Here is a 24,703-nt window from a genome sequence, read left to right on the forward strand (position 1 = left end):
CTGCAATGGTTTATCCAGTGATCCAGATCAGCATTCAGCCGAGAGTGAAGCACCACAGATGAGAACTAACACCTCCAATCATGGTGACGGCTCCATCACAGTTCATGAAAAAGGGGTCAGGAGGAGTGGGCGAGTTCAGGTATCTCAGGTTAATGAGCGAGAGGAAAGAGAGGTGTCTGCTTAGACCACTGAGGCAGAAGATGGATGAGAAAGTGCCAACTCAGGGTGGGATCACACCTGAACGCTTCCTTGTAAACATTCAAACCTTCTCTTAGGCTACACTAATCCGAATACATTTGAAAACAGCGTTTTCATCTAAAAACGCTCCACACTATTGTTTTCAATCGTTTCCAAACACTTGTTCATCCACAATGAAACGGTCGAAAACGTTGCAGTCCTGCGCATGCGTACAACGCAAGAAGATTCGACCTGCCTCATTTCTGTCTGCCGCTTATTTACTTTCCGGCTCGTTGAAACGTCGCGGCAGAAAATTGAGGAAAAGCACCGAGTTTGTTAAATGGACTAACAATGAGGTGGAGTTGTTGCTGCGAGTAACACAAAAGTACAAAGTTGCAAAAGCGAGTGAGAATTAAAGAATTTGACAAAGAGCTGTCTGCAGCACGTACAGACTGATGTTAATCTTTAATAGGGCTGTCAAACAAAACAACTGCTGTGTAATGCCATCTTAGTTTAATTGGTCACATGACTGCCTCACATGATAAAATGTGTTATTGTTTCCATTTCAAAAGTATCTGCTTTCCTTGACCGAAAACGCCGTCTCAGTGTGGACGGAAGACATGGCCTTATCCAGATGGTGGGGGGGTACACCTGGACAGGTCACCAGCAGCAGACACAGAAAACCATTCACCTCTATGAATAATGTATGATAATGTTTTTTAAATGTCACTGAATGAAACTGTGGCCTCAGTGCTGTGATTGATGACAGTCTTTCCTTTAAGTCACCAGCTATTAAACTGAGGCTGAAGTTCATCATGTTTCTCTTTCACTTCAACAAAGACTGGTTGCTGCCACTTTTTGACCTTTCCTGGATCGCGGTGACATCATTTACACGAAAGCCTATTTCTGGTTGACTGCCCTCTGATTTATCAGAGTACATGTCACACAGTTTGGGGACAGAGTGCACTCTCAGGACATCATCACGTTCGTCGTTCCATCGGTTCGTGCAGAGCTCAGGAAGAAGGCGTTGTCCTTCTCTGCTCCGTCTTCATGGAATACGTTACAGAAGGACCTGAAGCTCCTCGATTTCACAGACTTCCAACGACGTACAAATGTTTTTGTGAAAAACTTGTCTTTGATACGACTGTGTACATTTTATTGTTGTCTGTTTGTGTGGAACAGGTCTCTCCGGTACATGACACACTGAGTCTCAATGGGACTCAGTTAAGCTAACCCCATTAAGTGCATGTGTTTGGACAGTGGGAGGAGCCTGGTGTACCTGAAGAGAACATAAACTCCACCCAGAAAGCCAAGATGGAGGACGACCAACAGTACTAACCACTGCGGTTAAACCACGTGGTTAGTACGTGGCTGCTCATTGTTGTACTAATAATAAAGGAGACTTCTTCTGCGGTGCCATCGGAGACAGAAAACATCACGCAGCCATAAAGCTGATGGAAGTGTGACGAGCATCCTGCCTTCTGCTCTATTAATAATTCACGTCGAGTCGAATTAGAGCAGCTGGAATAATTCAAACCTCTGTGTTTTTGTTGGTTTCCTCTCTTTGATTGCTCGGTTCTCTCTCGCTGCTCACCTTCATATTTCCTCTTCACCTTTCCCCTTTATTTGCATGAGCCCATTATCTTATAATTAATAAATGCAATTAGACCTGTGAACCTTTCAGCAGACACACTCGCAGCAGATAATGAAATGTGCTGCTGCGCGGCGAATAAATGACGACGATGATCGGATCTGCACACAGAAGATGGAGCCCGACCTGTCGTGGTGCGAGGCGCTCTTCCTGTAGATGTCCCTGCGGTGGTTCAGCTGGAGGACGAGGCTTTGCCCGAAGCTCCGATTCAAAGCCTCGGCCAGCTGAGGTTTGATGGTACTCAACCCCAGTCTGCTTCACCTCCACTCCCATCATGAGTCACGAGTGCACGCAGACATGAAGGGCTGCAGTGAGTCATCGAGCAATTCCAATAATTCAATTAAAAAACACAAATTCTTTGCTTCGTTTAACACGCGACTCTGTAGAGCTACTGTCACCGTGGAAACGTGAGCGTTTCACAGACTGACCTGCAGAGAAATGTTTTCAGGAGCAGTGCACGCATGAAACGATTACGCCCACGCACACTGGCGCGTTAGCATGGAGGCAAAGAGGCGGAGCATCCCCATGACGCTTAGCTCAGGTTCCTGTGACCAACATTAAACCTTCACTGTGGTAAATCTAGCAGGAGTCAGCAAACTGTGCCGTGAAAAAAAGCAAACTCTGTGGCTCCGCCTCTAAGGTTGGCTGATAGTAAACACTTTCCAACCGACGACAGGCGATATATTCACACAGGTGACTTTTTGATGGGCGGGGCGATGTAATCGTGCACGGACTGATTTGTGCGTTTAAAATTTATACATTTTGTTTGGAGGGAATTTTTGACCTTTTTTTCTTGTTTGTTTCCGTAGTAATGTAGATACTTACTGGATTATTTATTTATTTATTTGAGATGTGAAAAACATAAAAAAAACCCTCTGATTTAAAGTTATGTTCGCCCGAAGATACATTTTGATTTTTAACTGAATTTTTGTTGAATTGTGTATTTGTTCTTTGGTTGAGTGTGTAAGACAAACACAGTTAGAGTGGAAATAAGAAGCCAGTTTCTCTTTGCCTCCCTCCACATCACTGTGGGTTTTTATCCAAATCAAATGCAGCCCTAATTTCATCATGTAAAGGCACCGTCTAGACCTCAGACTCAGCAACACTCTGACCCAGTGACAGTCAGCAACAACACTTGGACCTAATGATAGTCGGACCTTCATCATGTTTGCTTCCTGTTTCTGAAACTTGCTTCTGGGCAGGAGGACATCAAAGCTTTCTGACTGAAGGCTGAGCAGCTGATGGCCCGAGCTCTGCTGATGATGAGTGGCCAGTGAAGCAGCAGCAATGTATGACAGGACGATTCAAAGTGATTTGATGTTTGAACAAGTAAAGGTAAACGGAAACAATGAACGGTTTGATGGTGCTTGTTCTTCGAAGGCTGTCCTCGTCTCTGTGGTTCTCTCAGACTTCATTTCTCTCTCTGCTTCCTCTGATGATTCTTTAATCCACTGAGCCGTTTGGCTTCAAATATTAATAATCACTGAATTATTCACACTACCACTGTGTGTGTGTGTGTGTGTGTGAGGAAACCACAGAGACTGAAACGCTCTTGGAGAAACTTTGATTCTAAGTGTTTTGTGAGTTTTTCTCTCTGCTCTCAGCCGCTCAGACTCCACCAGCAGGTGTTCCAGTTATCAGTCATGGATGTGATTACATATGATCACAAATCATTCTTCCAATACTCACATGTTATGCTCCACTTCTGTTTCCTTTGGATAAAAGTAAGGAAAGAAAGCAGCACTCTTACATTTATCTTCTATTGACAAACTCAGGGTTACGGACTAGAGGAGGGTGTGGTTAACATCCACCTGCTTCTAAAGAAAGGAGACCTGTCAACGGTACAGCCTCCCCGTCACCCCAAGTGCTGGCCTGGTGGTGTCACCCACCCGGTGGTGTCACCTGGTGCTGACTTGGTGGTGTCACTCGGTGGTGTCACCCGGTGGTGTCACCTGGTGCTGACTTGGTGGTGTCACTCGGTGCTGACACCCGGTGGTGTCACCTGGTGCTGACTTGGTGGTGTCACTCGGTGGTGTCACCCGGTGGTGTCACGCGGTGGTGTTACCCACCTGGTGGTGTTACCCACCTGGTGGTGTTACTTTGACACGTTGTGACTCACCCGGTTGTGACACCCACCCGGTGCTGAGTCGGTGGTGTCACCCACCCGGTGGTGTCACCCACCTGGTGGTGTTACTTTGACACGTTGTGACTCACCCGGTTGTGACACCCACCCGGTGCTGAGTCGGTGGTGTCACCCACCTGGTGGTGTTACTTTGACACGTTGTGACTCACCCGGTTGTGACACTCACCCGGTGCTGACTCTGTGGTGTCACCCCGGTGCTGAGTCGGTGGTGACACCACCGGGTGGGTGACACTACCCGGTGGTGTCACCCGGTTACAGCACATTCTGTTGCATTTGTGCCGATGGCTCCGTGCCGACGAGCCGCTCTCACACATTGTGCCGTGTGCTGAAGCAAGCCTGAGGCTGATCCACGATCACAGGAACAAAGTGCTCACGTTCAGAGGAGTTTACAGGAGGTAACGCTGCGTCCGAGAAGCAGCTGCATAAACAGCACTGTGCAGTCTCTGCTTTAATAACACAGCTCATAAAGACGCATTTATCTGCGCCCTGACTCACTCGAAGCTTTTTTATATGCCTGTGTATCTTCAGAGGAAAGAGCTGTTGAAGGAAAGCCTCTCTCAGCGACAATCACAGCCTAATTCACTGCTGGCAGCTGCTGCAGAGGTTCGCAGTATTATCATCCCTCTTCTCGGGTCACAGCATCACCAGCCATGTTCTCAAAGAAAGCCATGCAAAGCATCTACAATTATCTCCACCCTGCTGGATGGAGAGAGAGGGATTACTGAAGCACGTCCCACAGCAGAGGAAGGCTTTTCCTTGTACTCTGAGGATTACACTGCTCCTTTTGAGACTTTAGGACCTCTCCCACTCATTTCTACACAGCTGCTCTCTGCGCAAAACACTAATAGTATTAGACCAAGCAGCCAGCGTGCATCACAGTGACATAAAACAGATGCCTTTAATGCCTCTCAACACTCTCTGCTTGTAGCAGCACAAACATTTTATCCATCCTCACAATGTTCCCGATGGATTCAGCGATCCCAGGTCGTATACGGCCTCTCCACAGACCTCTGGATCTGCTCCTGTTGGCCTGTCCAGAAGAACACATGTGTCCTCTCAGGGTGGAGGAGCTCCTGCCTGAGCCAGGACACCCGTCAGAGGAAACTCCTTCCTGTCACTCTCATTCCTTCTGCCCTGCCCACAGCTGTGCTCACAGCACAGGGGTGAATGAAGTCGGCTCAGTAACTCCACAGCTGAAGGCCACAACCTGCTGAGGCCAGCAGCTGCATCGCGTGCAGGAAATGAGGAGGAGACGGGCTCCTCGCAAATCCTGCAATACTATAGATTTTAATATGGAAACTTCTTCACACGAGTTTACCTGTGAAACCCGCGTCTGAGCTCAGAAGCGAGGTGAGTAGTGATGTGTCGGTCGCGAACGAAACGGCTCTTAGAGCCGGGTCTTTGAAGTGAACGACGCGAGCCGGCTCCTTATTGGGAGCCATGGTTTGTTTTCTTTCTCTCGCCCTCTCTCTCTCTCTCTCTCGCACTTTTTTCCCTTTTATTATTGTTAATAATAAATTAATTAAAGCAACAAAACAACCTGAAGAGCTGGTTGGGTCTTTTTAGTGAGCTGAGCCGAAAGAGCCGGTTCTCTAAAAAGAGCCGGAAATCCCATCACTAGAGGTGAGTGTGGCGTGGCTCCAGAGGTCCTGCCATTTTTAAAAATGTCCACTCACCCGTGAACTCCACAGTGGTGATGGGAATTCTGGCTCTTTTTAGAGAACCGGCTCTTTCAGCTCCCAACCGGCTCTTCAGGTTGTTTTGTTGCTTTAATTAATGTATTATCAACAACAATATAAAATTATGCACAAAAGGAATTACTACAGGGGGTGCAGAATTATTAGGCAAGTTGTATTTTTGAGGAATAATTTTATTATTGAACAACAACCATGTTCTCAGTGAACCCAAAAAACTCTTTAATATCAAAGCTGAATGTTTTTGGAAGTAGTTTCTAGTTTGTTTTTAGTTTTAGCTATTTTAGGGGGATATCTGTGTGTGCAGGTGACTATTACTGTGCATAATTATTAGGCAACTTAACAAAAAACAAATATATACCCATTTCAATTATTTATTTTTACCAGTGAAACCAATATAACATCTCCACATTCACAAATATACATTTCTGACATTCAAAAACAAAACAAAAACAAATCAGCGACCAATATAGCCACCTTTCTTTGCAAGGACACTCAAAAGCCTGCCATCCATGGATTCTGTCAGTGTTTTGATCTGTTCACCATCAACATTGCGTGCAGCAGCAACCACAGCCTCCCAGACACTGTTCAGAGAGGTGTACTGTTTTCCCTCCTTGTAAATCTCACATTTGATGATGGACCACAGGTTCTCAATGGGGTTCAGATCAGGTGAACAAGGAGGCCATGTCATTAGTTTTTCTTCTTTTATACCCTTTCTTGCCAGCCACGCTGTGGAGTACTTGGACGCGTGTGATGGAGCATTGTCCTGCATGAAAATCATGTTTTTCTTGAAGGATGCAGACTTCTTCCTGTACCACTGCTTGAAGAAGGTGTCTTCCAGAAACTGGCAGTAGGACTGGGAGTTGAGCTTGACTCCATCCTCAACCCGAAAAGGCCCCACAAGCTCATCTTTGATGATACCAGCCCAAACCAGTACTCCACCTCCACCTTGCTGGCGTCTGAGTCGGACTGGAGCTCTCTGCCCTTTACCAATCCAGCCACGGGCCCATCCATCTGGCCCATCAAGACTCACTCTCATTTCATGAGTCCATAAAACCTTAGAAAAACCAGTTGTAACCCAGTGTTAAAAACGGGATTAAAAGTATAAATATTCATACTCTCACAATGGGAATAAATATTGATAAAAACAAAGTTAATTATAATAAATACTGATAAAAAGCATGTAAACATAAGTTTAATATGTACATATGTATATGTAATGTATAAATGGTGTGGGGGCAGGACTTAGTCCTGTAGAGTGTGTTTGTCAGATCCACTGAGCGACCAATCATTGGCCGGTCTGACCCTCCCCCAGTCTGTGCGCTGCTCAGACACCTGTGTGCCTTCATGTGCCAGTCAGATACGCCAGAGACACAGACGGTGAAAGATCAGTTTACCCGTGCTGCGAAGAAGCTAGCTGGATAGTGAAAGTCCCTTTTTTTCGGCGAGAATAATAAGAGTGATACTGTATTCCAGAGGCCGTGAGCCAACGTGAGCACTGTGAAGCCCCGTGTAGCATTTGTTGCTTCGCATGGTAAGTCCCAGGCAGTACACGTGCGCTAGCATAGCATGCTACTGCCGCTAGCTCTGATGCTAACTTCCGTTAGCCATTTTGCAATGAAAGTGCCTTTTCCGAGGCTAAAGCAATTAGCACTGAGTCTGCTGCACTTCATACGAGATGTTCTTTAAAGGTTTATGTCACATTACTGTGGTATTGATGTATAATGTATGGTTTTGTGCGATGTTGTTATGTTAGCACATGTTCCCTTCTCTCATGGTGCTAATTATAGTTCTGCACACTAAGTATTAGCAATGTGAAATTAAGTGCCTTCACCTGCACTTTACTTAGCTGAAACTTGATAAGTCTCAAGCCAATGTGTATTTTTAATGCACTGCTGAGCTATTTTGTATTATTTTAAATGTGTGTTTCCTATGCACTTTTTCCCTTTGAAATGAGAATAATTTGTTGTACAACATAGAATATTTTGAAAGAAATTTAGAAGCACTACAAGCAACCAGTAGTAATAATAAGTTACAGGCATGATAGCTTAAATGTTGAACTACTGTGTTCTGGCCTGGTCCCCAGGTCAGGTTTTTTTCCTTTGCTTATTTGGATTGGATTGGTTTTGAGGACCTGAGAAGAATCGAGGATCCCTTTTCCAGTACTGGATGGCGAGCCCAGCCCAAAGAGCCGGATGAACTGGTAGATTGTAACCCGACTGGTTACACACACACTGAGTGACTATTGAACATTGAAAGACTGAAATTGACTTTAAAAAAGACACAAAGACAATATATCCTTAGGTCGACCATTTGTGGGGTTTATTTTATTTTGTTTTCAAGAAGCGCGCTCTACTTTTGTTAAATGTGCACAACTTTAATAATTGTTAATAAATGCAATTGTGTTTTCTACACCTACTGTGTACAAGTCCTCTGTTGTCATACACCCTTGGCTCCTACGAATCTAGAACCTGTCTGATCTGGTCCATATTTCCCTTCTGTCCTCGTACTGTGGTTAAAGGTAATTATACTGCCGTACTACAGGCAAAGAAGGCAAGAAGTAGCACTAACAGGTCTAGTATTGCACCACCAGTGTTACACAGTCTTGAGATATTTCTTGGCCCAGTCTTGACGTTTCAGCTTGTGTGTCTTGTTCAGTGGTGGTCGTCTTTCAGCCTTTCTTACCTTGGCCATGTCTCTGAGTATTGCACACCTTGTGCTTTTGGGCACTCCAGTGATGTTGCAGCTCTGAAATATGGCCAAACTGGTGGCAAGTGGCATCTTGGCAGCTGCACGCTTGACTTTTCTCAGTTCATGGGCAGTTATTTTGCGCCTTGGTTTTTCCACACGCTTCTTGCGACCCTGTTGACTATTTTGAATGAAACGCTTGATTGTTCGATGATCACGCTTCAGAAGCTTTGCAATTTTGAGACTGCTGCATCTCTCTGCAAGATATCTCACTACTTTTGACTTTTCTGAGCCTGTCAAGTCCTTCTTTTGACCCATTTTGCCAAAGGAAAGGAAGTTGCCTAATAATTATGCACACCTGATATAGGGTGTTGATGTCATTAGACCACACCCCTTCTCATTACAGAGATGCACATCACCTAATATGCTTAATTGGTAGTAGGCTTTCGAGCCTATACAGCTTGGAGTAAGACAACATGCATGAAGAGGATGATGTGGACAAAATACTCATTTGCCTAATAATTCTGCACTCCCTGTAATGTAAAAAAAAATTGGTTTTATTTATATATGTTTATATATAAATATATATGCGGTGGCCCCTAGAGACAAAGCACGTGCAAACTAAAACACATTGCTAGCGTTAAGTGAACTTCAAAACAGCAGCATGTGCAGCATGCTGAAGCAGTGTGTCTTCTGTCTGCCATCAGGCGTCAAACTGCAGCTCTTAGTGCACATTTATACCGTGGACACATCACTACACGCAGACAGTCCACTGTTATAACAGTTCATGTGACCACAGTTAGTCTCACTGAGTATTTATCACAGTTGTGTCTTTGTTTAATGTGGTGAAAATTGTACTTTTTAACAATAATATGGAGACTTCACATTCAGCACGTTCTGGTAAAAGTGGGACGTTCTTCCAGCGCCGACGCCTGAGCAACAAAGTTGGACGAACCCTGAATCACCGTTCATTACCATCGTCTTTTTTCAAATGAAATTCATCTCTCTCACTCCCACAAAATGTGCAAGCTGCAATGGGCGCCATGTTCAGAAGAAAGCTAGGGTGTTCTGTTAACCACGCCCCCACAAATGTGGCATCACCAGAAAGGCCAAACAGATGCTCGACGTACAGGTCTCAGACTGGTGGATAAGAGAGAACAAGAGGCCCTGAACGTAACGTTTTACTAACCGAACAAGAGGCGGTGAAAGGAAAATGATCCCGAGCTGAACCTGCAAGACGCAGACCAGAGGAAATGCCAGCAGACTCTGAGACACACACACGTCCCAGCTGATAGAGTGTGAGAAGAGGTCCTTATCTCTGATCGTGATGATGTCGTCACTAAGCTAACGTTGTTAACTCACAGGGAATATGACGTGTTTACTTACACAGAGAAAAAAGAGTAATCAGACTTCTTCAGACGGTCTGACTCCTGTTTCTGTTGCAGATGAGCAAAGCTGCTAATATTCCTGATGCACACAGTATCGCAAACACTGGCTGCTCTGAGGTGTTGTGTAGCTTTTCTGCCTGCAGAGGTGCAAACGGTAATTTTGGTTCATTTCCATTCAGACTTGGTTGTTTCCCATGAGCACGATGAGCTCAGACTCCATCTGTCAAACGTCTGTTCTGTCTGATCAGAGCTGGTTTTTTTCACGTTCAGCCGTGAGTTCCACCGCTCGAGGGCCGGATATTTGACCTCATCAGTTTAATGCCTGTCTGGTAGACACAGGCTGTCCTCTCTAGGGTTTAAAACAACGATGTTCACATCAGGGTTGGAGATGTGTACTTTTGCTTTGCATCACCATTGGCAGCAGCAGCCCTGAAAGCTGCACCGCAAAGGTTATTCTGCTTTGACAAGATGAGAACAGGCCGTCTCTGCTCATTATCAGTACCACAGTGGAGGACGACAGAGCGACTCGAGCAGGCCGAAGGACGGGAAAATGCACAAAGTGTTTCTGTGCAAAACAAAACGCTCTTCGTAAAGAGAATTTCTCCTTGAAGAAGCATTTACCCTTTGCACACACACAAAGTCTAAAAGACCTGAAAGCATCTGTGTCGGAGGCAGGCATCAAACACATCACGACATCAGTCCACAGAAGGTGGAAAAGCTTCGGTGATGAGATTCTCACAGACCACAATCCAACACACATGGCTCGGGCAGAAAATCAGCGGGTTAATGATCCATCAGGGTTAAACCATCTGCTCCCTTCACACTTCTCCTCAGAAAAACATAAAGGAACGAACTGAAAACTGCAGAATTTATTTTAAAATCGAGTTCACACAACGATATCAGCATTACAGCAGCAGCACGAACAGCTCAACATGCTTTCAACATCTTTCGCCTGCAGGTTCTAAATTCATCCGTCAGCAGACCTGAATCTGCTCACCCTGTTTAACATGTCAAAGGCAGGCACAGAGCACATGTGCTTCCCTCTGCAGAGGCTGCAGAAGGTAATTCAGCTGCAAATTAGCCACAAATCACAGGCTGAGAGGATGTGCTTTAACCTTTTAATGTGTCCTCGAGTCAGCGTGTTACGCAACAACAAATTTAAGAAGTCATTTACCTGTTTCATTGCTGCTTTTATCCAGAGAGCATGCAGACTTAATGGCAGTCTTTTAAGAGCCACTCAGGAAATTAAAACTACGACGATGACAACCTGAGGACTCACCTGCCACTAAAGGAGACGCAGGTGAAGTCGGCTACGCGGCGAGCGCTTCAGCATAACTGCCAACCATGAAACAGCAACAGTGGAGCGAGGGCGCCGAATGATTTACATCATCTCACCGAACACATGGAAGGTCGACCAAACCGTACGCGAGTTTGTGACGGTTTCAGACCTCACCGTGTTTGTTGCATCATGCGATTATAAACTTGACAGAAACCGACTGCATGCTGCCCTCTGACCAATCCGGCCTGCGTCCTTCACCACATCTGTGATGTCATCACGAAGGTAGCCATTTCCAGAAAAGCACGCAAGCTGAGACTCGAAGCCGTGTGACTGTTAGTGACACTGGTCCTGCGCAACGCAACCTCTTTAGTTTACTGCCAGAAACCTCTGGCAGAAGGCGGGACAAAGACACAGCGTGTCTGCAAAAACAACAACAAAAAAGATCTGCGCTGTGTCACATGAAGCCAGAACAGGGCGGAGCCTGTGGAGTGGGAGGCAGCTGTGGACTTCAACATGCGTCTTTCCTCCCGTTTCCTCACAGCTCAAAGGCTTCCTGTGCTTAGTCCTGACCCGAGCATGCACTCACAGTTGCATCTGCAGGAGTCGTCAACAGACCTGTATGAAGACCTGCAGACACGTGCAGAGCGCAGAGATGTGACGACGTGCGTTTGTCAGAGCCTCACAGCAGCGCTCACTCTGTACCTGCACCCTGAATAATGGATGCTTAAATGTGGAAAAGGAAGTGCTGTGCGTGCTCGGACAGCCGACAGCTCTGCCATCACGCCGCCGGCCTCAGCATGGCCGACTGATGACAAACGCCGTCATAAAACCAGCTGACAGAGCTCATCCCTCCTCTTTGGAGCTGCAGATGAGGAGCAGCTTCACTCGTGTTCCTTCATTCAGGTCCAGCTGAGCACTCAGATTAGCTTCATCCTTTTCTTCAGATTTTACTCCTCTGTCCTTTCTTCAGAGAGTCCTAGAAGTGATTTAGGAGCTGGGAAAAACTTAGCATAGATATGCTTTTATCCATGATGTTTCCAGGAGACTACAAACTGCAGCGGTTCAATTACAGAGTCAGAGGGTGGAAGGAAATCCCACAATTGGCTCAGTTCGTGTATTTATTAGGTCTGAATAAACAGAAGTGAGAGGCGACCTGCACAGCAGCAGCGCTCGGGCATCGAGTTTACTCATGCTTTGTGTTTGGAGGAAAGTTCAGCTTGGCTGTCGGTCCTGTTAGCATGTATGTGGTAAACAGCACCTGTCTAACAGTTTGAAGGATCACAACATTAATTACAAGTGTTTAATAAAGAGAAGCCAGCTGCCCCCCCCAGAGCCGCCCGCAGCTTCTTCTTTGACCCGATCGTACGCTCGTCCATCACAGATGAAATCCTACCGCCTGCTGCCCGCTGCACTTGTATGATTCCCAAAGCAGGAAGACAAACAGAAAGCAGGTGAGTGTGTTTGCCTCACAGACTGCCTTTGTGCGAGCTGGCCGTGCGTCTAAACCAAACGTTGCCATCTCCTCTCCAAGATCATTGTCAAGAGGGCGCGGCCGTCATCATGTGTGAAATTAGTTTGGATGGGATTCGATGGGGCTCTGTGGGCACATTCAAAGCTGCTCTAATTAGCATGTGGAGCAGCAGAGGAGATAACCGAGGCTGAGCAGGAAACCGTCGGATGCACATTTACTGCGCGTCCTGCAGACTCGGGGACTGATCTGTGCTGTTGGGATTTACGAAAGCCAGTCACAGGCGAGGGCACGTCTGACTGCGAATGTGGGAGCTTCTGTTATTTCAGTGAATCCCAGAAACGCCTGTTCACCACCCTGTTACCCTCAGCCGTCTCTCTGGGGGACTGCAGCGCTGGGTGTAGTAACACGTTCTGGCGTAGCTCAGGCCCAGACTTCCGAGTGGATTTACGGATGTAAAATCGAGGCTACTTTAATCTGGAGAGCACAGTCGGAGACTCTTCATTCCCTCCATCAGATCCTGTGATGAATCATCTCACACCTCCCTCCTCTTATTGTAGTTCTTTGCTCCTCTTCATCATTCCTTCACCATCCTCCAGTCTCAGCCCTGCTTTCTGGTTCATGCTTTAGTCCTTCTTCATCATCAACGCGTTTCTTCATCAAAACAATCAAATTTATTGATCAGTGCACACAGGCAAGAATCGATCGAGGTCTCCTCGATTTAAAGGGCCAGCACTCCAACTGTGGAGGCCGGAGTCCTACAGTAAACCCACCACTCTGCTGCCTTAGTTTTAGGTAAGCAGCAGCACCGTCCTCGGTTACCAGGTGAGCGGCCTCGGCGCCGAGCTGTAGCTTTCGTTGTTGGGGCTGAAACAGGGCAGTGTTTTCTTCTGCATGTGCTGCGAGCTGTGCCGTGACAGAAATCACGTACCCGACAAATAGATCCCATTTTCAGGTTTGTCCACGATGCCGGAGGATCCGCCCGACACTCTTCCTCTTTTTAAATACAAATTGATTTCATAATAGCTTTCTTGATAAACATCACAGTGCTCTTCTTCTTCCTCTCGTCTTCCTCTTCACATCACCCTCCACCTGTCCCTTAACTTTTCTGTTTCTGTTTTTTTCTTCAGTAAGTGCTGTAAATGCAGGTTTTAGAGGCACATCACTCATTTTTACCTCTAAATGGCATAGAGCTCTTCATGCTCCTCTTCTTCCCCCCTCCCTCCCGCCTCCACCCACTCTCCTCCTTAATTAACAATTCAATTCCCAGCATGCTTCATGGGCACATTCCTCCTTTCTCAGCCCATCTTTTCATTTTCCTCTCTGACTGCTATCTAGATATGAATCCACATTTGCTCTGCTGTTCATGGGGCTCACACACACACATACGAGAGGATAACCTGCTGGCCAAAAACCTCGTCTGTGCTTTATTAACAACAGCTCAGCTGTGAACATATCCTGTGCTGCTCTTTGTTAACACTGCACATGATTTATTTTAGGGATCTATGCGATTCTTTGATGGCTGCAATCAATACAACAATAAGTCCCAGAAAAGCCATGTGTGATGACACCAAGTTAAATACAGCTTATTAAAAAAGAGGAATATTTATGACCTGCAGCCTGTGATGGAACAGAAACAGAGCTCAATAACAGTCAAATTACTGCGCTCGTTTAGAAGCTGCTGCGATGCGTTCACTGTACGCTCACACATAATGGGTTTGCTTTCTGCAGTCTTCTCTGCCTCTCACACCAACTGCTTTTAAGCACACACTCACACACACACCATTAATTATTAATTAATCAGCTCGTTTTCATTCAGCAACAGAGCCGACGCGCACACGTAGGTGAGGAGGAGAAAGATAGAACAGACTATGTCTGTGAAGGTTCTCAGTCATCCAGGTCATCGTAGCCAAAGGAGCTTGCAAAGAAAAGCGTCTGGACTTCTTTAAGTTGCTTGAAGACGAAGAGAACGGCAACCTCAACATCGAAGTTTACCAGAAGCCCACACACACGGACCAGTACCTCCTCTTTGACTCCCATCACCCTCTGGAACACAAACTTGGAGTAATTAGGACCCTACACCACCGGGCAGAACATGTTCCCTCTAAGCCTGAAGGAAAAAAGAAGGAACACACACATGTAAAGGAAGCACTCAAAACGTGCGGCTATCCTAAATGGGCGTTCATAAAGTCAGCAAAGAGGCACAGAAAAGAAGATCAGACACCAGCGAGGGAGGATAAGAAGGACAGACGCAACAACATTGTCATCCCCTATGTAGCCGGTGTATCAGAGAAACTCAGGAGAGTTTTCTCCAAGCATGACATCCTGGTGCATTTCAGACCCAGCAACACACTCAGACAAAAACTGGTTCACCCGAAAGACAAAACGCCAAAACACAGACTTAACAATGTGGTGTTTGCTGTACAGTGCAGCGAGGAATGCCCAGACCTCTACATCGGAGAGACCAAACAGCCACTACACAAGCGCATGGCAAAACACAGAAGAGCCACCTTCACAGGACAAGACTCAGCTGTCCATCTGCATCTTAAGGATAAAGGACACTCTTTCGAGGATGCCAATGTTCACATTTTGGACAGAGAGGACAGATGGTTTGAAAGAGGAGTGAAAGAAGCATCTATGTCCACTGTGAGCGACCATCTTTGAACAGAGGCGGTGGTTTACGACACCAACTGTCTGCCATCTCCAGTTTTGAGATCCTTCCCAGACGCCTTAACACCCACTCACATCCTGGGCCATCTGACCTCAGGAATTCGCATGATAAGGTGGGGCCAGGTTTCACAATGAACTCACCCGAAACTCTGGCTGATTGGGACCCACACCCAGTTTCACACCTTGGCTCAGGCGATTAGAGGATCATCAGGGGGTCCTTTTGTCCCTCTGTGGGGGGACACTCCCACTGGGTTTATATCTGGGACTCTCCACCATTTGACCTTAGAACTGAAGAAGCTTCTCGGATGAGAGGTGAAACGTCTTTTCTTTGCAAGCTCCTTTGACAATAGAACAGACTAAACGTTTCAGAAGTGCACACTACCTTTATTTTTACTGAACAAAGGGAAAACAAATGCAAACTGCATCCAGGGCAAAAACATCTGCATTACACTGCTAACATCTGCAAGACAGCATACTAACGCTAAACTAGTCAAGAATGTTAAAGCTGAGTGTGCAGACTCCAGCCCAGCAGCCAGAGCCTGAACTCCAACAGGTAACAAACTGAAGAGCAGTTAGGCTCTTTCTACCTGTTCATGTTTCTATAGCAGCATCACCTTGACGACCGTAAATACTGCGAGAACATTCATGTGTGTCGTCATTAGGGACAGCGACTTGTGTTGGTGTGTGTGTGAAAGTAGCCTCAGGTTTATATGTTAATTGTAATTATGTAACAGTGTTTCAGGTCATTTTACACAGTGGTGCCACAAATTACTCCCTTTGGCAAGTAATTAAGTAACATATTTTTAATAAAAGTAATGTGTAATAGATTACTTATTTTGAGTAATGACACCACCACACTTTCACAGCCTCTCTCTCTTCAGGATTAATTTCTCTTTCTCACCGTTCTCGTCAAACAAACGGCTCAGCTGTCAGACTCCTGAACTCTGCCTCCTGACATCTGACCCACGTTAAACTCATGGACTGAACATACACACACCCACAATGGACAACTGTACCCTCAAACACACAATAATAACATGGACTGAACCACCACTCACAACCACCAGCACTTTATATAGCGTCTGTAGAAACTATCTACACCCTCACTTATCTTACCTGCACTACTGTATAGCTCTGTGTAAATAATCATTCTGTACATACGATAATTTTTAATCCTACAACTGTTTACAACTTGCATAGTTCCCATTTCTGTATAGCTGTATATCTCAGATTTCTGTAAAGTTATTTATTTCATATTCTGTATAGTTTTTCATATTTATATTCTGTACATAGCTTGTACTCACTACAGCCTGTACATACTTATAGTTATACAATATTCACAACATACTTCATACCGTGTACATTATAACATACCATAATAGACCCATTTCTGTAATATACTCACATATCTATATTATTGCTAATATATATTGTAATATATCTATATCACTAAAGCACTTCTGGATGGATGCAAACTGCATTTCGTTGCCCTGTACCTGTGCATGTGCAATGACAATAAAGTTGAATTCTATTCTATTCTAAACACGCTACTGCAGGTCTGACCCAAAAGCCGCACAATTAACTCAGCTTATCCTCCTCTGCCTCCTCCTCTGCCTCCTCCTCCTCTGCCTCCTCCTCCTCTGCCTTGCTCTGTCGTCTTTGCTTCCTTCAGGATTACACTGCATGGGAGTGACAGACACACAAACACAGTGATGGGACTTTAATGGATTGTGGTGTTTTAAAATTGCTCTCAGTACCGCAGTTCTGCAGAGAAACTTGAAATGAGGTGGACCTGTGAGGGTGTTTCAGACTCAAACGTGTGACGAAGGCTTTATTTGAACAATATTCGGACCAAATCGAGGCTCTTTGGGTTTTTTAAGGTCGCGCCATATCAGTTCGGCTGTGACGCTTAGAGCCTGCGATGGCGCCACTCAGCATGTTGCGCTCACAGAAGTTGAAAAAAAAAAATCACAGCTGTCCATTCACACTCCATCTGTCCGCACATTGCTTCCTACTGTAATGCAAATGAAGCACTCCCCGGTCAGAAATCATGCCGGCCCTGCATTGTTAGGAATCAGGAGCAGGTCCTGCAGATGTGGGGCCATGTTTGGGCAGAGCCGAGCACAAATTGGCCGTGCTGATGGTAAATGGCCTGGCTCTGCTTCACCATCTGAGGTCCTCATTAAGGGAAATGCCTCGCAGAGGTCCAGAGTGGGGATGATTGCACACGTCATTAACCAGCCAACACCATGCAGTTTGTGTGTGTGTGCGCGCCTGTGAGTGTGTGTTTTTGAGTCTGTGTGCGTGCAGAGACAATCTCGTGGCGTCGAGAGGAAATGATATGACTGAGCCAAGCTGCATGTTCAACACCAGGCGAGCCACCTGCGTTTGGCTAGACGCTGCCACCTTCTCACTTCAGCCTCCATGCCTGCTCAAACTATGAACTCGTTTCTCCACAGATGAAAGAAAACAGCGCCCTTTAGAACAGCACGCAGCAACACTACATATGAGCGGGCGTAGGGAGGTTTGGGGTCTTCACTCATCCCCGTTCTGTTAACCGTCGGGGCTGGGGGGCTGGGAGGAGGTGCTGGCCGTCGGATTGGGGTCTGGGATGCGGGGCCTCCCTGCTACTGCAGATAAGGAGGTGGTCTGCTTTCCTCCACCCCAGAGAGAAGGGTTACATCTCCTGGGTCCGGGTACGGTTTGCCCCTCTGGGGGCGGGGGTACCTGGACCTGGGGTATAGAGTATGTTTGGGGAGTGTGACTGTCTGTGCAGTGTCTATTTGTGTCTGTCTCCAAGTCGGGTGAGTGCCGAGTGTTTGGTTGTGTATATGGGGTGGGAATGCACGTTTGTGTCTGCATGCGCCTGTTCGTCTGTGTCTATATGTCAGGTTGGGTCTTAGACTCAACCTCTCTGGGAACATCTCAGGCCCTCCAAAGTACGGAGGTCTATCTCCCCTCACCACACTCCCTGCCGGTGGCTGATGCCCTCAGACGTTGGTGTGTTGGTGGTTCTTGGTGTCTGGGGCTGGGCGCTCATGTATGTACTGACTCACTCCTGGTGGCCGATTGGCGGGGCCTGGCGCCTGTGGGCCGGCTGGGACCCTTCCTGGGGGTGGGGTGCCAGCCCGGTCCTCTCTGGCACAGCTGGCTGCCGGCAGAGCCCGCGGGCACGCCACTGCAGCCCCCTCTGGCCTCTGCTCCGTGGCTGCTGGGTGACCTCTCGTTTGGGGCTCTCCTCAGCTCTTCCCAGGAGGTTGGCACGGTTCCCCCCCTTTGGTGGTCCTCCTCGGGTCCTTGTACTCTGGGGCCTCTGGATGTCTGGAACCTGGATCTCCTCCATACCTGCTTCATACCCTGGGGGACGGGGCTATGGCTCCCCACACCCTCTAGCAGATCATTACATGAAGGAACCTTTTAAATACAAGCGTGCTGATCCACACAGGTGTGCACACAGGTGTACACAGACACAAACTACACCTTTCTTGGCTGCTACCTCAAAGCACATTGTGCGCTGTCTATCTTACGTTACTGTTAGCTAGTTTATTGTGATGGTGCTGTTTTTTTTATTATGTTGCTCTTTTTTGTTTGTTTTCTCTTCTGTTTTTTTTCCCTCCATACAGGTGATCCAGGTGTTTTGTTTGTGTTTCTTTCTTTCTTCCCCCCTTTCTCACCGTCTCTTCTCCCCTCTATTTTTCTTTCTCTCACTCTCTTTCATTCTTTCTCCCTGTCCTATCCCCCAGTCATGTTAATGGCTGGTTGAGCCAATCTTAGCAGCAACAAGTGCAATCAAGCATTTGTGATAACTGGCAATGAGCCTGTTTCAGCACCATAGAGGAAGATCGGCCCACTCTTCTTTGCAGAATTGTTGTGTGTGTTTTGGATCATTGTCCTGCTGCAGAACCCAACCGTGCTTCAACTCGAACAGATGGCCGGACATTCTCCTTCAGGGTGTTTTGGTAGACGGTAAAATTCATGGTTCCATTTACCACAGCAAGTCTTCCAAATCATGAGGCAGCAAAACAGCCCCAGACCATCACTCTACTACCAACACACTTTACTGCTGGTATGATGTTGCTTTTCAGAAAGCCTGTGTCCTATTACATGTGGCTGGGACACACACCATTACAAGTTCAACATTTGTCTCGTCAGTCCACAGAGTACTTTCCCTAAAGTCTTGGAGCTCATCGAGACCATTCCAGGCAGACTCTTTGTTCCTTCTGCTCAGCAGTGGTTTTCTCCTTGAACCACGGACCCCATTGTTGCCCAGTCTCTTTCTTGTGGTGGAGTCATGAACACCAACCTTGACTGAGGCAAGTGAGGCCTGCGGTCCTTTGGATGTTGTTCTGGGGTCTTTTGTGACCCCTTGGGGTTATTTTGGTCAGCCGGGCATTCTTAACCCTATTTCACTCACATGTGCTGCACCAGTAATGTCATGTGACGATAAAAGTGATTAGATTTGATTATTTTGTTTGTCTTTTGTTTATCTCAGTTTTTCCTCCTTAATAATAAACACCTTCATCTAAAAACTATATTTTGTGTTTAATTGTGTTATCTTTGTCTAATGTTTAAGTTTGTTTGATGATCTGAAACATTTAAATGTGACAAACATAGAAAAAAATAGAAAATCAAGAAGGGTACAAACACTTTTTCACACACCTGTATCATCAGGTGACCCTGAATCCTCCCTTAGTTATGCTGCAATAAACATAGGCTGTTTTCCTTTCCAGTCACCTTCTTCACTCCCTATGTATTAACAGACCTCTCTGAATTGAATCATATCTGTTATTAATCTCTGTCTCTCTTCCACAGCATGTCTTTATCCTGTCTTCCTTCTCTCACCCCAACCAATCACAGCAGATGGCCCCGCCCCTCCCTGAGCCTGGTTCTGCTGGAGGTTTCTTCCTGTTAAAAGGGAGTTTTTCCTTCCCACTGTCGCCAAAGTGCTGCTCATAGGGGGTCATATGATTGTTGGGTTTTTCTCTGTATCTATTATTGTACGATCTACTGCACAATATAAAGCGCCTTGAGGCGACTGTTGTTGTCATGGCTGTGTGAAGGTAGGCAGGAATGGTGGACCCAAGAGCTGGACTTGCAGAGGCAAAGTGAACTCAAAACATGCGGCGTTATTGTAGGGCAGCAGACAGAACAGAAAACTAGCTAAACTGGGAAAGAAAAAAATAACAGGCAGGCTGGCAAATAGAACACACAGTGAAGTATGAGGGACAACGCGACAACGAGCTGGGGCAGACACTAAATACAAGAGGTGACAGGACTGAGAGGAAACAGCTGGGAGACACGAACGAGACAAGGAGAGCACAAAACTGAAGGCACTGACATAAGGCACAGACCTACAAAGTAAAACAGGAAGTACACGACAGACACAGCGATCCAGACGAGACACAGAACTTAACAGATGCCGACTCATGAGCAGACATAATAACATCATGGACAGACAGAGGGAACAGAGAGAAGTGGGACCAGGGCAGCACAGAAGCCTAACAAATGGCAAATCATAATGGAAAACACAATCAGAATAAACAAGAACATAAAATACGATAAAACAACACAAAACCCTGAGTCGTCAGACTCAGGACCACGACAGTTGTCATTTGGCACTGTATAAATAAAATTGAAATTGAATTAAAAGTCGGGTCCATGCCAGGAAACCAACAAATTTAAACTTAACCAAGAGTGGTCACATATCCAGCCAGAAGATCTGATGGAGATAAACAGGCCAACAAATGGGGAGAGTCATGATAAATCCAACAGAAAACAAACCAACTACTGAGAAGGACTGCACTTTGCATCTTTCAAAATAAACCACAAAGTATCGAACGGTCACAGGAGGCACCCAAAGACAGACGGATTCATCCCCGAATCTCAGATAACGACCGTCGTTTGTTCTTCAGAGCTCTCTGTTCAGATCCAGCTCATTAAATGAACATGAAGAAAAAACGGGAGCAGACAGATGATGAAGATAATCAGAGATGAAAGCATAAAAACAGATAATGAGGGACACAAGCAGAAGAAAGGACCGAGGGCTTCTCCTGCCTCTCCTCGTCCTTTTCTTCTCACTTCTTCAGCTGCTCCGTGATTGAAATGTTCGGCTGATTGGCTGTTCAAAGCCACTCTTCTTCTTCTTTCACAGTGAGAGATGAGCACAAAGTGCACAGATACCAGACATGAAGCAGAGGGAAGAAGAACCAGAGGAAATTAATATTTAACATAAACACAAACATAAAACTAACCTGATGGTACTTCAATTAAAAGCCAGCGTAAAAGAGTGACACCGTATAGACTCTGAAGTACGTATATCAAGTTACTCCAGAGTCCAGGCCCGATCTCCTCTACGCTTTAACCTCGGCTGTACTAAGAGCATCTGTTGGATGATCTCAGTGCTGTTTTGAGGTTAAATATGTGGAGGAGGTTGCCACAGTTTAACACTTTAAAAATCTTAAAACCGACACGATAATGGACAGGGAGCCGGTGTAAGTTTGTCTTCTAACACCAGTTAAAAGACGTGCAGCAACATTTGGGACTAACTGCAGGCGACGGAGAGACGAGTGTTGGAGACCCAAACAGAGAGAACTGCAGTAGTCCAGTCTAGTGGTGATCGATACGTTTGTCCAGGTCTTTAGGAGGAAGATGAGACATCGCTTTGGCAATTTCACCGAACTGATGAAAACTGTTTTTCACAGCTTGGTTCTCTCATTTAAAGATCTGACTAAAGACACTATGAGGTTTCTAACAGTCTGAGAATGATGACAACCGAGAGGACCGAGGCTCTGAGTTAGCTCATCCAAAGGGGCGTGGCCTCCAAAAACAATCAGTTCAGTCTGGATTTTGTTTAGGGTGAGAAAACTCTGTGTTAACAGCTTTAACATCATGTAGACGGTTAAGCAGAGGCTGCAGTGGGACAGAGACGTCCAGTTTCAAGGGGAAGTACATTTGGATGTCATCAGCATAACATTGTTTCCTGAAAATAGATCCCAAAGACAGCATGTATAAGGAGAAGAGACTTGGACTGAAAACAGACCCCTGTGTCACACCACAACTAACAGGGGCAGAGGAAGAGGAGTGTTTCCCAGAAACAGACCTCTGTGACGGCTATGAGTTAAACCATGATAAAACTGAGCCTCTGAGACCAACAACGTGTTCAAGTCTGGATGAAAAATGTTCTGATCAAAGGTGGCAGTCAAATCTAAAAGGACTAAAACAGCAGAACAACCCGAGTCGACAGTTAAAAGAAGAAGATTAAAAAGCGTTGTCTCAGCACTGTGACGAGATTCAAAACCAGACCGGAACACTTCACGAACGCTTTGAGGGTCTAAAAATCTCTGAAGGTGCTTAAACACAACTATTTGGACATATAACAGAGTTTAGAGGCCGGCCTGTAGTTAGAATTTGGATCTTTGTTTTTAATAATGGGCTGCACAACTGCATGTTTGAAAGCAGCTGGTACACAACCCGATGACAAGGAAGCATTTAATAAAAATGAAACACTAGGCCCAATAACATGAAGAGCGTTCTTTCGGCTCCCAACCGGCTCTTCAGGTTGTTTTGTTGCTTTAATTAATATATTATCGACAACAATATAAAATTATGCACAAAAGTAATTACGAATGTAAAAAAAAACGGGGTTTTAATTATATATGTTTATATATAAATATATGCGGTGGCCCCTAGGGACAAAGCACGTGCAAACTCCAAAACACATTTCTAGCATTAACTGACCTTCCAAAACAGAGCTACTAGATCACTTAAATTACACAATTGAAAGCATGTGTGTATTGTTTGTGTATTTATACAAAAGCACTCATATATATTTAAATAATTTAAAAAAATGTTCATTTACCTGTTACTGCCACACACCAAATCCAGTCGTTGGTACTTCCTGGCTTGTGTAGCCACTCGGTAACAAAAGCTCAACACTGCCCCCTAGCATCCTGGAGCACTTCTGTTGTGTTTTGTACGTGTTTTGGAGTTTGTACGTGTTTTTTCCTCTAGGGGCCACCGTAAATATACTTTTATTTACTCACTCCACATAAAATGTATTAAATAAATCATATGATACAAAAAACAAAAGCTTTAAAAGCTTTTCACAAAGTGCAGAGGAAGCCTCCATAGGAACGGTGGCAAAGGGGTTAATCACACAATGAGAAATACTCAAAAAAACTCGGGGTTTGTGACTGATGACGCTGGACAGAAAAGCAAATTTTGCAGCTCTAACAGTGGTCTATAGTAGGACGCCCAAAGACACCTGGAGTTTGTCCTTTTTCTACTTTGTCTCTGCACGTCGACATTTGCATCAGAGAGCACGAGTGGTTTCATGCAGCCAAGGGTGACGTGAAGATTTAGCGTTTAGTCCTGACATCAGCGACAGAGTACCAGAGCATGTAGAGTTAAAAAGGTCAGCCGGACCTTCAACAGGCACGCTGAGGTCGGCATCGTAGAGGACAGAGTTCGGAAAAGTGGAGGCAAAGTGAATTTCTCATAAATGAAAAAACACTGGAGTGTCAAAGTTTAAAGATAGGCACATGCTAGGTCTCTCTAAAAACACAGTATCAATACACACTGTGCTAAGTCATTACTTTGTTTCTGCCAAACGTGCTGACACACTGCTCATTACATGAGTGTCATTTATAGGTTAAAAGTTTTGGTAACACTGTTGCTTCACAGCACTCGAGTCCAACCTCACAACTTTCAATGTGCACAATGTAACAAAAGCCCTGACGTAAATATAGCCCAGTACAGCCACTGCACCCCTTTCTTTCACTCAACCTGAGCTCAGTCTCCACCTCTTTGCTGTCCCTGTGTGTAAACAGACTCCGCCTCCACTGCTTGGAGGCGTGGGCTTGATGTGGTCAGACTTTTGATTCGCATGTACTGCAGGTATGTGTTCAGTCGAAACACTCGTGTTTACATCGTTTGAAACATCGGCGTGCATTAAACGAAGCATCGATGCACAAAGAATCTGAGTAGACAAATCTAATCTAATCTAATAGTTCGAGTTACTTGATGAACGGTTGCGGCCCTGGTTCAGTCTTTTCCCTCTCAGCAGGGGAGCTTCAGCCGCTCACCTGGCTCTCCTCCTCTGTTAGACGTGCACAGGTTATACCTTCAGGTGATTTCTCTTCAGTGTTTCCTCTCACTGCGGCCTCACATTTGCATTATTGTATAGTTTCGTGTTCCCAAGCGCACTGCGGGCTCCTGTAGCTGGTTAGGTTTAGACTTCAGCGTGTTGGAACAAGCGTGCAAAGCCTGGTTAATGGGAACAGATCCAGGACGATAAAACATTTTGTTTGATTTAGGAGACTTCTGGCCAAAAGAACGCTGGCAATAAAAAAGCTGAGCCAGAGTGAGCGCAGCATGGATGACTGATGAGCTTTGGTTGAAGTGCAGACGTGGAGCATCAGTCATGTGTCCTGTGGCTCAGTTTAACCTCATCACTGCTCTCCTATAAAAGAAATACCTCCAGAGCGCCCAGGCCGGCCTGCAGACGTCAGACTCTGAGGGGAAAACAGTGAGCGTGAAGCCAAACA

The 24,703-nt window shown here is 45.8% G+C and overlaps 1 protein-coding gene and 1 long non-coding RNA gene across 2 annotated transcripts in view; one reads left to right on the forward strand and one right to left on the reverse strand.

Moving 5' to 3' along the window:
- oprl1 (opiate receptor-like 1) overlaps positions 1-24,703 on the reverse strand; it is a 68,057-nt gene that overhangs the window by 22,409 nt on the left and 20,945 nt on the right. The window lies entirely within an intron of this gene.
- LOC120720147 lies at positions 5,583-8,302 on the forward strand. Its single transcript, XR_005692817.1, has 3 exons — positions 5,583-5,594; positions 7,022-7,199; positions 7,752-8,302. It is a non-coding gene; the product is annotated as an uncharacterized LOC120720147 (long non-coding RNA).

Source organism: Simochromis diagramma, unplaced genomic scaffold (genome assembly GCF_900408965.1).
Source record: "Simochromis diagramma unplaced genomic scaffold, fSimDia1.1 OVJJ01000561.1, whole genome shotgun sequence".
NCBI classification, from domain to species: domain Eukaryota; kingdom Metazoa; phylum Chordata; class Actinopteri; order Cichliformes; family Cichlidae; genus Simochromis; species Simochromis diagramma.